The sequence below is a fragment of the Dermacentor variabilis genome, chromosome 9 (genome assembly GCF_050947875.1).
Source record: "Dermacentor variabilis isolate Ectoservices chromosome 9, ASM5094787v1, whole genome shotgun sequence".
NCBI lineage: Eukaryota > Metazoa > Arthropoda > Arachnida > Ixodida > Ixodidae > Dermacentor > Dermacentor variabilis.
The window spans coordinates 144,072,384-144,084,853 of record NC_134576.1 but is presented as its reverse complement, the minus strand read 5'-3'; the positions used below and the strand labels follow the sequence as shown (position 1 = coordinate 144,084,853).

The window sequence follows — 12,470 nt, the reverse complement described above, 5'->3', positions numbered from 1 at the left end:
CACCAACAGCCCCTGCTGAGCCCCGTCCACTTCCTCCGATAACGCAAGAAACCACGAGGGTTAAACGACCTTTCCTGTGGAGGCCCCTCGCTTTCCGCCGATTGTTTCGGCATACGCAAGGAGCTTACTATTGCATTAGCAATCAATGATGATGATGATGATGATGATGATGATGACATTGATGAGTTTGGCGCGTACCCACTCACGGGGATTGGCCAAGAGTCGGGCAGACTTTACTTATGTGTTCAGGTAATGAATTCAAAAATCTATAATCTTGTTGCATAAATTGAAGCGAGGAAAGTTCAATACGGTTCAGTAGACTGTCATTCTATGGGCACTCCAGGGGAATTTTCCTCATCGCCATCGACACGGGCATCACCGTGTTGTTCCGTACAAAATACAAGGGAAATAACAGCGTGGCTGCGCGCCGTATGCTGTAGGCGCGTGAGTGAGCCGCCGATGGTAGTTCGATCTCGCTATAGCGCAAGGGAGGAATGACTGACGGGCTAGTTGGTTCATTATCGCAGAAAGAACAGCGCTTTAAGATGGGACACTTAATAGGAACTACTCATTGCAGTGTGTGTGTGTGGTTCCTCCTTTGAGTCCCGTCTTGAAGCGCTGTTATTTCTGTGACAAGGAACGAAGGCGGGGTGGAAGCGCGCCGTCTTCCGCCGCGCGCAAGGCACCGAGGGAGTGGGGGAGGCGCGTTATATTCCGGCAGCGGCTGCGTATGGCTCGACTGAGCGCGGCCACGAGGCCCATCTTGAGAGCGATCTGCAATTAATACATGCCCTACTCTTATACTCTCTCTAGCCCCGTTTACATGAATACGGTAGAAGCGTATCGTATTATCTTGCCGTATCGCATTCCGCTGATGCACCTCCGTTTACATGTATGCGCATCTCTCTGGCTGGCAAGCTAGCGCCGTCTAGTGTCACATTTGAAAATGAGCCCCACTACTTCCGGTAAGCATGCTTCCGCTGTCCCGCGCGAACAATCCGAAAGCGATACCATACGCACCGAGTGAGCTATGTGCTTCAGTGCGTCTCTGCATCTGCACGTCCTGCTTCTCTTGTCTGCGTGGATGAATTTGCATGTAGTTTGGTTTGCATTAGCACTTATCCGCTACCAAGAGCGTTGCCGACAAATACGGCTGCTGCACACTCAAGCTTTGCAACTTGGCGCCAGTGCCACAACGGCGTCGACTCTCAGCGGATTGGCGCTGATGCAAGGTAAGAAAAACGTCCTAATTATGTGGCCCACCCTTGTTTACGCGAATTGCGTGTTCTTTAAAAAAAGAAAAGAAACGACTTATAACATCATGAGTTGGAAATATGATTCTTTTGTAATCTGCACGTACCATGATCGATTTGATGCACTGAAAAGAAAGCGAGCGTTATATTGTTAAAAAAAAAAACTTTGTCACACGTCTACGGTGCTGTGAAAACCGCAGTTTTGTTAATAATCTACTGGCATTGCTCCTCCATCTATGTGAACCGCATTTATTGCAACATGGCATTATTTTCTTTGCCAAGTACTAGCCGCATTTTGTAGGACATGATGTTTCGTTAACACGTTTCACTACTAAGAAATTGTAAGGAAACGTTAGCTTTCTGTGCGCGCTTTTATATGTCCCACAAGCTGTGGCTGTGGTTAACAAAAAATTGAATATGAAGTAACAATCCACTGTAGTTCCCTGTGGAGAATACTGCATGTTTTAGGTAGAAATATGTAGAAATGCTTGCAGTGTTCCCGCTAATTTATTCGTGCATTATTTTACAGATCGTTTATCAAAAGAGCGGCGCAAGCGGTCTTTCTGGGCAAAAACAAGATGTGATGTATGGTGGTGTCGCATCGTCTTAGAAGAATTCACGGACAGCGACTGGAGGGAAAATTTCCGCATGAGCCGGGCTTCATTTTATGAGCTTGTCTCTCTCATGGGAGATTATATGTCACCCAAATCTGGCTGGGTGAGAGCTCCCTTGCCCCTGGAAAAGAGAGTGGCCATTGCATTGTACAAGCTAGCTAGTTGCTGCGAGTACAGGAATGTTGCAAACCAATTTGGCGTGCACAAAAGTACTGTAAAAAAGTGCTTTTACATGTTCTGTCGTGCACTTACCAAGTATTACTTGAAGACATTCATAATGCTACCATCAGCACAAGAAGCCACAGCAATAGCCAGAAACTTTGAGCTCAGGTGCCACTTGCCTCAAGTTTTCGGGGCGATTGATGGGACTCACATTCCAATAACTGCCCCGAAGAAAGGCTACAGAGACTTCGTAAACAGGAAGGGCTGGACATCGTACAATGTACAAGCCGTAGTGGATGACAGAGGCCTGTAAGTGTGTTTTAGCTATGCTTTCTAAACCTAAGACACCTAGACAACAAAATATAGGTTTCCAGTGCTGTAGTTATTCATAGTTCAGCTCAAAGCCAACATAAAATGCTAAGAGTATTGCAGCAAGATGCCATTTAGCTCACATTTGTGTGCAAGTCACTGCACCCATGTTCTGAAGAAAGGGCTTGACTACATTGTTTACTATAAATATGCTTTTATACCATGAAGGCTGCTGTGGATGACCAGGACTTGCATCTTCAGTTAATTTACAGCTAAGGACTCCTGCTACACTAAGTGCGTTATTTACTCAGTGATTTCTGTACAAAGTTGTGCAACTGTTGCGTCTTTCATATGGTGCATTCTTGCCTTACTTTTTCTCATGCATAGCTGAACACTTCCCCATGTTAGTGAGATTAGATAACAGCACAAAGCCTGGCATATCTTAAAACCTCCTCTGCAAAAAAAAGCATGATCTAAATGATGCCTAATTTTTCAGGTTTCGCAGCATCACTTGCAACGTGCCTGGATCAGCACATGATGCCACAGTGCTCAAGCTGTCCAACTTGTACCGGAGGAGCAACGACTTGCTGCCACAGGGAGAAAGAACCTTGCGCGGCTTCCAGATACCATTTATGCTGCTTGGCGACCCTGCGTACCCATGTTTGCCATGGATTTTAAAAGGCTATACAGGGGCACTCTCTAAGGAACAGGAGTCATTTAACGTTTACCATAGTTCAGGGCGCAATGTAGTGGAGCACGCATTTGGGCGGCTAAAGGGACGATGGCGCATACTTTTAAAACGCGCAGATACCAGCTATAAGTTTATGCCAACGGTAATAGCAGCAACGTGTATACTGCACAATTTCTGTGAACAAAGGCGGGAAAGCATCGCAGATGCGTGGCTGTCAGCTGTTCAAGATACGGAGCAAAACATCTATGTGCAGCCGTCTAACAGTCCTCAGGACCGGAATGCCGTCTATGCTATGAGAGACTTTTTGAAGCAGTACATGGCAGAAGAATTTCCTTTGCGCTCTGCTTCATGGTAGAACGTTAATAAAGGTCACGAAGTTAACATGGTAATTGTTAACACATTTTTAACATGTACCGAAGCAGAAGTACACTGGCCCTGTCTTAGATGACGAACTGCAATACGCCTATAAAAGTGAGAAGCAGTTACTCATTCATAAACTTGCAACCTGTTTGGAGATCACATGTTATGTGTTCAAATTATAAGGTGGTTGTGAGGAACAGAAGTTCCTAAGCTCAAGGTGTTCATTCCACCTTCAACATATCCCAGATAAAATGCAACAAAGTGTGAAAATAAAATGTTTATTAAGAACTGGAAGCACCATCCTGTCTGCTAAATTCAGCTTACAATTTGTACACAACAGTAACAAGGCAGCATTGCTTCTCATTAAGCAATGGAAGTGGCCAATACTTTCATGTAATATATATAAAAAATTTAAACAGTAAATGCAGGAGTAGTGGAAACACTGTCTTTGTGTACTACAATTGGTAAACATGTTTGTTACACGTGACAAAAATAAATTTTGCTTAACTGTGAGAGGACATCCACAATAAAATGTGGCCACAATTGAGTGCGACCCGCTGCAAAAATACCTAGAGTGACTAGGCACCACAGCACCTTTTATCCGTGATAAAATGTACAGAAAATATACAGGCACTGTATAAAGTGTCCTTCACAACAAAAAATTGCCAGACTGGCTAGACATCACAGGTTCTCTTGACTATAATAGGAGTCATAAAAGTCATAAATGATGTAGGCACTTGACAGTGTCACACAGAAAAAAACCTGTGGCTAGCCACCACAGCTCTATCACAAAATACAAAAAAATATAGGCACTGCATGTAGGCAAAATGTCACCAGAGGCTAGACAACATAGCTTTTGTTATCTGAGATAGTACCAAAAAAAATGCAGGCAATGTATTTGGTCCAGCAAAACAAAGGAGTGAGTAGACAACACAGCTCTCTTACCTGCGATAAAATAGATAAAATACAAAAAATGTAGGTACCACATAAACTGACTGGCAGGCAGCAAAAAATAACCAGACGGGCTAGACAACCCACCTTTTCATATCTGATGAAATAGTAAGAAATGTAGGCAATGCAATAAAATGACCTACAGCGAAAAATAGCAAGAGTGACTAGAGTACAAAGAATGTCGGACAGCACCAGCTGTTTCCAGCACTTAGCATAGCACACTGAATATGAGCCACCTACAAATGAGCCGACCCAGAGCAAAAAATAACCAATGGCTAGACACCACAGATCTCTAAGATAAAACGCGAAAAAAAAAGTTAGTAAGGGTCGAGCAAAACAAAATGTGAGTGAGACAGCACCACAGACCCACAGAAAAAACAACGTAAGTGACTAGAGTGCTACAGTGCCTGTGAGCAATTCTTTAAAGGAACATCAGACAGCACCAGCTGTTTATAGCACTCAATGAAACACACTTATATGAGTCGCTTATGAGTGAGGCGACCTCGATGTGGTTGAGCCAGAAAAGTTCGGTTGCGCTGGCATGTCTTGCGTCGAGTTTGACGGGTGACATGGTTGGAAGCTTGTGATGTTGGAGGCCACCCCCGTTGTGACAAAAGGTCCTTGTGCAGGAAAGCTGAACACTGCTGGCTGGTGGCCTGTCATTTGCATCTGTTGGCTGAACACTTGTGACAAAAGGGCTTGAGTGCCTTGAAGGAAGGAAGTTGTAATGTTTGCCATGAGTTGATTCATGTTATTCCGCTCCTCCTGTAAAAGCTGCCGCTGCTGTTGAAATATCATGTCTGTGTGCTGTCTTAAGAGCTCAGCACTTCTGCTTTGCTGATCAGCGAACAGTTCACGCAGCTCCGAGTGCTTGCTGTATCTGGAGCGCTTCCTTGGTGGCTGTGAACAGCTGGCTTCTGGAGCTGCACGCAAACACAAGCAGTTGAATAGTTTAACTTTGTCATAAGAAACCTATTCCAGTACAGAACCTTTTGTTCTTTTCGCTTTGTCACGTCATGCAAATTTTAAGACTTGCTTGCGAAGAAAAGGAGCACTTTGGTTTTCCCTAATATTCTGCAATTTCAGCATCGCAGATCTTGTGACCTCGGATTGTAGTGCTAATTTACCCAAAATTGTATATATTTCTTAGCAAACGTTTTTTATGCACAGCACAGTCGCATTGCCCAAGTTAACGTTCACAGAATGTTTCCAGCGTTCTTCATTTCTTGGCCAGGTGAGCACGAAAAAGGTTTCTTAAAACCCGCCGTGGTTGCTTAGTGGCTATGGTGTTGGGCTGCTAAGCACAAGGTCGCGGGATCGTATCCCGGCCATGGCGGCCGCATTTCGATGGGGGCAAAATGCAAGAACACCTGTGTACTTAGATTTAGGTCCTCGTTAAGAACCCCACGTCGAAATTTTCGGTGTCCGCCACTACGGTGTGCCTCATAATCAGAAAGTGCTTTGGCACGTAAAACCCCATAATTTCAAAGGTTTCTTAACGGGCGTATGTGATTAGACAGAAAGGAACCAGTGACTTACAGGACTGTGTACTTCGGAGCGTTTCGACGTCATCAGCTTCACTTGCACACGTGTCTGCGAATAAAATAAATACGAACAGCCTTATAAGTAAGTGCACATTGCGCAGAGTCTTCTGCTAGTTTTCACGTTTAATTACAAAAAGAAGGCGGAACAAATACATATTAGGTATTACCTGCAAAGGCACCATTACATTCAATGTGCTTGCGTCTCCAGTTATGGTGAACATGTCCGCAGTGGCACATTTTATTTCACTGGCGCAAACAGAGCTAGGGTTTTCCAACAAAGTGACAAACGCCAGGCATGCAAATGACCACATATTCTTTTGTAAAGACCATACTCCTAAACGCGAGCCTACAACGATAGGAAAAGAAGTTCGTGAATTCACCAGATGCCCACCGCAGTGGGATCTGCAGCGGGCAGCATCGAGCGGTACACATAGGGATATCGATATCTTCGGTTGCAATCGCAGTTCTTAATCTTATTCGCGGGAAGCTTGTCTACATAACGCTTGCCCCCTGCGGTTTGTGTTCTCGCACCTTCTGGCCGCGCCTCTTCACAGCTGCGAGCTGCCGTTTGTACGCAACGTTCACGCGAAGTTTTACTCGCTTCGTACCCATATACGTCGTTGCTTTTGCGCAGTCCGCAAAGTACGCGAGTGTTATGCTGTATTCGCTTACCGGCTCGGGAGTCTTCACTTTCATCCGGCTCGTTACTGTCGATACCGTAATGCAGCGCTTGGCTCATAGGACGATGTGCGAGTAGAGCATTCATTTCAGAAAACCACTGCCAAGTGGATTTTCCCGCGCCGCTCTTGCTTTGCTCTAGCAGCTCCTAGGGCATGTCAAAAGAAAGAGAAAGGTGTTCTAAGCAACCAACACTATGGCACAGGCCGAGAAGGGGAACAACTAAAATTGGAAACATACCTTATTGTATCTGGACTTCAGGTTCTTCCAGTGAGTCCGCAGTTGCTGCCAAGACCAATGGTAGCCGAGCGCGGCCATCTCGGCTTGTATTTTTTGAAAGTGTGCCTGATTTCGCTGACGCCGGGAATCCAACAATTCACTTATATTCATCTCACTAACTATAGCTAAAAAGGATGATGTTTCCTCGCGTGTAAAGGAAACGCGAGTTGACGCTTCCTCGCGAGCAACAAGACCGTGCGACGCACCTGCTCCTTCAGCCGCCATTTTGCTTTGATGTCTCGCAGTGCGGCAGCGGCCGCGGCGCTGGTTGGTTGGCCGGTTGTAATCCCACAGCGAATGCTTTCCCATAATTCCTGATGCGATACGCTTCTGTTTACATGCGCCGCTGAAATGCGCATTCTCCATCTCAAACTACCCCTGTTTGGCGTATTGAATGCGATACGTCTTCCTAGCGAATTACATCGTTTACATGAGATGCGATACGCTTGAAAGTTAATACGATACGCTTCTGTCGTATTCATGTAAACGGGGCTTCTGTTAAGGATCTCAATCATTTGTTGTAACTCGACCCCAGTGTTGCTTAACAGGACAATGTCATCCGCAAATCGAAGGCTGCCGAGATATTCGCCGCTGATTCTCACTCCTAAGCCTTCTCAGTTTAATAGTTTGAATACGTTTTCCAAGCACTCAGTGAATAGCACTGGAGAGATTGTGTCTCCTTGTCTGACCCCTTTCTTTGTAGGTATCTTCCTACTTTTCTTGTGGAGAATTGAGGTAGCTGTGGAATATCTGTATATACTTTCCACGATATTTACGTAAGCGTCCTGTACTTCTTGATTATGTAATGCTTATATGACTGCTGGTATCTCGACTGAATCAAACGCCTTTTAGTAATCTAGGAAAGCCATGTAGAGAGGCTGGTTGTACTCTGTGGATTTCCCGATTACCTGATTAATGACATAGATGTCATCCATTCTAGAGTGTCCCTTCCTGAAACCTGCCTCTTCCCTTGGTTGACTTAAGTCCAGTGTTGCCCTTATTCTATTAGATAGTATCTTTGCGAATATTTAATGTAATACTGGAAGTAAGCTAATGGGTCTATAATTTTTCAATTCTTGAAACGTCTCCCTATTTGCGCATTAGTATAATGTTGGCATTCTTCCAGCTCTCTGGGACCCTTGAACTTGTTAGACAGTTCGTACAAAGGGCTGCCAGTTTTTCAAGCAATATGCCTCTTCCATCTTTGATTAAATCGAACGTTATTCCATCATATCCTACCGATTGTCTCTGTTTCATGTCTTGCAAGGCCCTTCTAACTTCATCGCTAGTTATAGAAGGAGCCTCTGTAAACCGTTCATTACTACTTCAAATGGAGGTATCGCAGCTGCTCTGGGTACTGTACAGGTCAGTATGGAATTATTTTGCTGCTTTTAATATATCTTCGAGATTGCTGATGATATTACGCTGCTTATCTTGCAGTGCATACACTTTGGTTTTGTCCTATGCCAAGTTTCTTTCTCACTGATTTCATGCTGCGTCCATATTTTAGTGATTACCCAGTCTTTCTCGCGTTATAATTTCGAATATCCCGTTGTTCTCTTTGTTGATCAGTTTTGACAGTTCCGCAAATTCTATGTAATCTCTTGAGTAGGTGTTGGACACTTTCATTCTTTGTCGTTTCTTTATTAGGTTCTTTGTTACTGGGGAAAGCTTGGCTACTGGTTGCCCTGGTGCCTTGCCTCCCACTTCAATTTCTATTTCTGAAGCCAGCCTAGTTATGGTTTCATTCATTACCTGTATGTCATCTAATCTCTCTGTTCTAAAGCTGCATATTTGTTTTCAAGTACCAGCCTGAAGTTCTAAAGCTGCATATTTGTTTTCAAGTACCAGCCTGAAGTTCCACTTACTGAAGTACCACCCTTACTGCCTATAGGTTGACCTTTTTCTTCTTGACCAATTTTACTCTTTCTCTCTTCAAATTAAGGTAAATCCTAGCCCTCCCTAGCCTAGGACCACTGCACTTTATCCTATCTTTAACTTGTACATCCTGCACTACGCTGAGATCGGCGGAAAGTATGAAATAAATTTCATTTCTTGTTTCTCTATTAGGGCATTTCCAGGTCCACTTTTTCTTCCTACGCTTTCTGAAGAAGGTGTTCATTATTCGCAGCTCTCCTCGAGTGTTTCTAGAATTAACGCCGTAGTCGTCATCATCATCATTATGACTGGATTTTAGAGCGTAAGAGCTTGTACTACTTTTAATCTATACTTCGTATTACATTATATTACGACTAGTACCATCCTCTTATTAATGCTCTTGAGTTCGTCAATGTTGCCCGCTATATCCTTATGGATTAGGAATCCTACTGCGTACTGATTCTTATCTGGAAGTCCTATATAGCAGAGGATGTGGCCATTTGTCAGCACATGTGTAAGCCTCACCAGTTCTTCTAACATCTCTAACGCCAATGATATCCCATATAATGCCTGATAGTTCCTCAAAGAGTCATGCTAGGCTAGCTTCACCCGAAATAGTTCGGGTATTAAACGTTGCAAGGGTCAGTGTCCATTGGCGGCCTGTCCGGGTCCAGAGATTCTTAGCACCCTCTGCTGCGTTACAGGTCTGACCGCCAGCTTGATCAAGTGCTCCGCATCTGCAGGGGACTGAGGGCAATTGGTTGATCTAATGAGTAATTTGGGAGAGAGTGGCCGAATACTGCACCAGGGAGGCCAATTCATGTTCTGATTACGAGTTTATAGGTTTATTTGCTGAACTTTGCCTCCAAGCATTTTAACATTGCAAGAAGCAAAATATTCATGTCGTGCTTTACGTCCACGCTCACTAAATTATGTGTGGACAAGATGAGCATCATTCAGTAGGTGGGTTACATGTTTATTAAAAGCAAGTTCCTATCACATTACCGTAGCCACTGTTTCAGAACGCTTGAAAGGTACCTCAGCTCTTCCAGTTCGGAAATGGTTGCAAAAAGCATTGATAGTGAGAAGAGAGTTCTGGGCCTTGAGCTATGGGACCTCCTTGTGTATATTCAACCCAATATGTACCACCTTTGTAAATAATAAATGCAGTCTATTTGTTCTTGATTTGAATGAATACGGGGTCAACGTTGTGTTCACAGCTGACAATAAGATAGGAAAGATATGCGCCACCATATAGAGGAAAAAACACCAAGTGACCTGCAAAAAGCATCAGACATGCATGTGTTATATGTAAATAATGCCAAAAAGTTTGCAGACTACCGCAAGAGCTTAGTTTATAAAGTTAGTTTTAGCTGTGGTCGCTTTTATGTCGGGCAGACAGGGAGTTGCATTAGTCATACGTTAACCGAGCATAAACCTTTGTTGACAGTCCAACCCTTCGTTACACTGTCGCGATTGTGGATTACTCCTAAATTTAAGGACAGTATGGCTTTGTACAGACATAACAATGAAGCACGACCTATATTCCAGGCTTGCAAATCGTTAATAGTCGGTAGCACGTGCGCAAAGCAGCCCTCTATTGTCGTGCACGCAGAGGAATTGTCATGCCTAAACAGTTATCTGTCGCGGGTGCCCGTGTGTGCCCGTGATTGACGAATCAGCGCTGCTTTCCCTCGAACATGCGCAGTGCGATAATGCGCAGTGAGACCTTTCAGTTGATTGTCATCGTTTGTGTTGTCTGTTGTCCTCTTCGTTCCTTGCGTGTCCGCATCTGCATGACTGCCTTTCAGCAACATGATTTCAGTTTCTATGTGTGTAGGAACTGCCGATGGAAATATCCTCTTACAACGCCCGATGCCACCCATAGTAACGCAGTGGTAGCTTAACGTGTCTATAAATCTACTAAGTCGTAATGAGTGCTCAGATTCTTTTTTTGTATCATGATGAGGGTTTGTTCAGGCACCACTGTGTGAAAGAAGAATACGATGGTAAAATAATATTTCGATGACTAACTACTTTCGATGAAAACATATAACTGCCACTGAAAGAGAAGTACGTGGGCTATCGAATGTCTCCTGTAAGGAACACCACGGTTACCCACTTGAAGAGGAGGTATAACAACGAGAGAAAAAGAACGCACAACAAAACATGTCAAACCACACAAATACGAAAGTGGGGTGCTGTAGCTACAGAGAAACCAAGAACAGATTTGTGAACTTGGTCTTTCATTAACTTCGCATACTGACGTCTTGTTCCCAAAATACTAATCTTCAATACAATAGAAGGAAATGAGAGCTACAAGTATCAATTTCTCATAGCTCGGCCTCGACAATACATTAGTTGTGCATCATTCTGCGTAAATCTAAATATACAGAAAGGGTTCTTCTCGTGATATGCGAGCATGACATGATATGCGAGCATAAGAGCCCTAGACGGCTCAGTTTGTTAAACAATCATTTACTTGGCGCTGTCAGCTTATCGTCGGACCATTTATCGGGTACTCATGCTTTCTTTCTGTAACATCTCGGACGAGCGATCGTCGGAAGACACATGACATCGTTCGAGCCCAACATTGCCGATGTGTATTATCATGCTGCTTGGCGGCATAGAGCACTAAAAAGGGCTGATACGCAGGATACAACAATGCGCTAGGCAAATTCGTTCTACCTTTGGTTTTTACCACGGGCTCTATGCCGTCTCGATACAAGGTGGATGGCCAGTTCGGCATTTCGCGTGTTGGTCTACATACTTATGCTTCTGGAAAAACCTGTTACATAGTAATAAATTTAATCAACACCTGAAATATGTTATAAGGCTGTAAAGCTGTACACGCCAGTTGCAGCATTGCACTGGGTCAATTCTATAGTCGCTACTAGTGTCCCTGTACTGGGAGTCATATACGGGAACACTAGTCGATGCTTAGGAGGGACGCTACCCGGGGGCGCTGTGTGCAGATAGATCGGTAGAATACCTCGGCTTATACAAAAAAGAAGAAAATACTTAAACCCCCCTCCCCCCCCCCACCACCAAAAGAATCTGAAAATAAAGGGGAAGCGGAATGCTGCAATAATGAAACACAGAGCATTGTGGGGCCACAATGGTACGAGGTGGTGCGAGGAAACTGGAAAGGAGTAAGGGTGCCAGCGCTCACGTTCGCAAATGCCATTCTCTGCTCAAAATCGGATATAGTGTCCGGGTTGGAAGAGAGAGACAGAGGAAAGGGGAAAAGTAGTTAGCAGTAGGCCGGTTAGCTCTAGGAGCCCACGGTAAAAGCACAAATGGGGCAGTGCATGGTGCCATGGATTGGCGCTTGAAGTCAAAGAAGCACAGAGCAAAATAAGTTTTGAAGAAATACTCAGGGATATGAATGAAAATAAATGGGCAGCTAAAGTGTACAAGTATCTGTACTTGAAACGCGTGGACACAATGAAAGGAGTGGTCAAGAAAGTTGGCAACCAAGTGCAAGGTAATTGAAGCTGTAAATAAACAACCAGGAGTCATCAGACAGAAAGTGAGAGATACAGACAGTTAAGTGGATGCAAAGAATGAAAGAAAAAAAAAGAACCACGAAGATTTACAAGAGTGAGGAGAAAGAAATTAGAAGGGAAAATCTGTACGATAACACAAAGGGCAGTGCCTTGCTGTTTGAGGCTCGAGCCGGTTGCTTAAGGTCAAAAATGCTGGAGCAATGATTTGGAAATATATAAGGCATGTGTACGCTGCAGCAAAA

General features: G+C 44.1%; 1 long non-coding RNA gene across 1 annotated transcript; it reads right to left on the bottom strand.

The window, feature by feature from the left end:
* Positions 1 to 5,340: 5,340 nt before the first annotated feature.
* On the bottom strand, positions 5,341 to 7,077 carry LOC142558228 (uncharacterized). The gene is made up of 3 exons (XR_012822984.1): positions 6,803 to 7,077; positions 6,557 to 6,710; positions 5,341 to 5,933 (listed from the first exon to the last, which is right to left on the bottom strand). It is a non-coding gene; the product is annotated as an uncharacterized LOC142558228 (long non-coding RNA).
* Between the last annotated feature and the right edge of the window lie 5,393 nt (positions 7,078 to 12,470).